At 37.0% G+C, this 3,441-nt stretch overlaps 1 pseudogene across 1 annotated transcript; it reads right to left on the bottom strand.

Moving 5' to 3' along the window:
• Positions 1 to 937: 937 nt before the first annotated feature.
• On the bottom strand, positions 938 to 1,885 carry LOC149829610 (heavy metal-associated isoprenylated plant protein 45 pseudogene; annotated as a pseudogene). The gene is made up of 3 exons (XR_016433531.1): positions 1,694 to 1,885; positions 1,444 to 1,519; positions 938 to 1,257 (listed from the first exon to the last, which is right to left on the bottom strand). The product of XR_016433531.1 is annotated as a heavy metal-associated isoprenylated plant protein 45 pseudogene (transcript).
• Between the last annotated feature and the right edge of the window lie 1,556 nt (positions 1,886 to 3,441).

Here is a 3,441-nt window from a genome sequence, read left to right as displayed (position 1 = left end):
CTTAACTCTTGCTGTATGGTTGAAGCTGGGTGCATACTCAGGCCGGCAAGGGGACTGGGACCTCAAGGGTTTTTACCAACCAGAGGCCAGCCAATGTGCGATCGGTGATGAAGGCGCTTTCTCCTTGAACTATTAAACAAAAAAGAAAAAAAAACTGCAATTGATAGGTAATTTACACCTTGATTTTAGGTGTCTAGTCACCTATAAATTGATAGGAAAATTTGAAGCTAAAAATTGTTGGCTTGTCAACGGTATGAAATTACAACAAAATTTGTTATTATTGTAATGACACAATTCATTAAAAGATTTAATTTAACCAAAAAGGTCAAAAAAGGGAAGGGAAAAAGAGAGGAAGTAAGGGGGCCAGAATTTATTCCCAAAAAAATTATTAAGTCCGTCTAAAAGTGTCCTGACCTTATCTGTACTACATGCCAGAAGGCATTGAGAAATTACAGTCCTTACACGATATCAAATGCATAATCGATTTGATCATATTCGATAGATAGTGAACGTCAATTTTTCTCAAATCAAATCAGCCATAGTACCAGTTTCAACCACCAGCACCAGAGGACTCTCCACTCGTCACCCTTGGGAGCAATTCCCTAATTATCCAAACACCTTCATCCAACCATCCCAGCAGTACTTTATGACTAAAGTAAGGCTTGCCCACAGTACTAAACAAGGTTATGAGGTTAAGTCTTTTAATTCGAGTCCCTCTTCTTCTCTTTTGCCAAAAGAGCTTAATACAAAGACTAACATTGGAACTTGAATATGAGAGCGAGAGAGAGAGTTGATTGTAACTCAATGTTTCAGTTGCATAAATCTTTACTCCAATAAAACCAAAACACAAACACCTAAACATGATTCACGTTTAACTCACTTAAAAGCTTTGTCCTTATAAAACCTAAATATGAGCGTTTACATATGATATGAAGATTCACATGATGGTGCACGCGTGGACATTGTCGTCACTGAAGATTGCAACAGTATTGTCATCAATGGTGGAATAAATGGGGTTAGGAAAATAACCCTGATCGCTAGAATTGTAGCCGTGCCTGTAGTAGTTGTAGGTAGAAGAGAAGGAAGAATCCTCGTAATACTGAGACATATAAGGGTGGTACTCCCCATCGTACGGATACGGCCAGAACTCTGCTTTTCTGCCTGTTCCCCTCACTGCCTTGAGAACTCTACGCCCGTCTACGTAGCCCGTTACAGTTACTTTCTGCTTATCCATATTGATATTCACAGTATCGACTCCTGCCATGAAAACCATATTGCCATATATAGTAATGATGATGATTATCAATGAAAACCATAGTAATGATGACTACCAATGAAAACCATAGTAATGATGATTATCAATGGAATTTGGAACATATGTCATAACTAAACATGATGCATAATGATGATGGCAGTTTGATAGATGATATTAAGGGTGTGTACCATCCAATTTGGAGATGGCCTTCCTGATCCTTCTCTTACACCCGTCACAATCCATATGCACATAAAGTTCAATAATCTGCAGGAAGCATGAAACCACAAGCATGAGCAAAAGGATCCAAAAACCTCAGTGATCGATTCAACACAATCAATTTATGTACAACCAAGGAATTTCTATTAAAACCCAATTTCCCTTAAAAAAAACTGAGAGAGAGAGAGAGAGAGAGAGAGAGAGAGGTTCTTCATTAATTACCGACAGAGCATTGGACGTCATTCTTCGTCCAAAACACTCCAAGAAAGACCAGCGATACGCCGAGGAGGAATTGGGCTTGTCTTGGCAATGCTGATCCATCGTAGAGACTGCAAAGAGGTAGAACTGGTGCACCAAGGGACTGCAACGTGCAGACAGTATGCTCCTGATAAACCCTCCTCGAGTATAAATCATCTATTCGACTTGTGCAAGAAGCCACGCGAAACAATTCCTTCCCTGGAAGAAATGTAGATAGTACGTTCATATTATTTTCGACGATAGTTTCAAGCATTACCGTGGAATAATATCTTATATACAGGAATAGAGAATAAATTAAAGAAAAGGAAAAAAAATAGGATTATTTTTTACATAGAAATAGAAAAATTTTGGTTTTATGACAATAAATAGGAAGAAAGCATCCAAAAAGTCTAGTTTTCCCTTTTGTCATGTTGTTAGCGGTGCAAAGGTTAAGTAAAAGAGTTTTCAAGAAAGAAAAATGTTCTGGAGAGGTGGCAGAAGCTACAATATAGTGAAAGCTTGTCAACGAAGTGGATTTTTTTTTTTTTAATTTTTATTTGAACTTAAAGAAACCACCCCAGGATTAGAGTCTCATATGATAAGGGGCGACTTGTAAATGTCATTAATTTGACTGGACACCACAACTTCGAACTGCACCTGTGGCATGCCTTGCTGCAAGGTCAAAGCTGGGTGTACTTATCGATGGGCAGAAGGGAACTTAAGGGTTTTACCAATCGAGGACCAGCTAATGTATGGTCGGTGATTGTTGGAGAGGGATTTTTCTTGGATTATCTAAAAAAAATGTCCATATATTTATAGAGTTGATTTCCCAGGCTTTTATCGGTAGATTTCTTTTATTTACTTTAGCGATTAAGTTGTGAGAAAAGAGAATAGAAGACAAAAAGCAGCAACAATTTCCTTTTTGTTTAGAAAAAGGTCACGACCAGTTTTCAATCTGAAAATTGTGATTCAACTAAATATTCGGAAGGGCTAATGGTGATCGCTTTGAAGCCTTATGGGCGTTAAACAAGCTCTCGGCAGCTGGGGTACGACCAGATTATGTCGGAACTCCGATCTAAATCCAAAACTTTATTCCAGGAATCTCAAAAATAACATTCGATTGTTATTCTAGGGTTTTTGAAATAAAGGGATTGAATTAATAGGAAGAATTAGCACAGATGGAAGTGGCGGATACCAAGTGACCAACCCCTCAGGCCCCACAACTTGAATCAAGCCTCTCTCTCTCTCTCTCTCTCTCTCTATATATATATATATATATATATATATATATATGTGTGTGTGTGTGTGTGTGTGTGTGTGTGTGTGTTAGTAATGATAGGGTGTTACGGGAGCATCTACTCTCACCTAGTAAAAAGTTTGTTTTTTCAATTTTTTTTAGTTTTTTTTTTTATCGGACCTTGTATATGTTATCTACATGCATTTTTAAGTAGAAAACAAATTTTGGATCAAGTGATTGTGATTATTGTATAGGTTTTTATGACCTTAAAAAATCAATGGTCCACAATGTACCAAAGTTTCATGATTTAAAAAAAAATATATTTTATGTCAAAAAGATATTATCTAAGATATGATTCCTATCAAATAAACTATGTTGAACACATCTACGAAGCTTGATTGGGAAAATACAACCTACATCTATGATTTCTAGTAGATGGGCGTCAATACTATGAGAGCACCATAGCATTCTCTCCCTCTATATATATATATATATA

This window comes from Nuphar pumila, chromosome 8 (assembly GCF_984573655.1).
Source record: "Nuphar pumila chromosome 8, dmNupPumi1.hap1.1, whole genome shotgun sequence".
In the NCBI taxonomy this organism is placed as follows: Eukaryota; Viridiplantae; Streptophyta; class Magnoliopsida; order Nymphaeales; family Nymphaeaceae; genus Nuphar; species Nuphar pumila.
The sequence above is the reverse complement of the archived record's forward strand: the minus strand, read 5'-3'. Positions and strand labels throughout refer to the sequence as shown.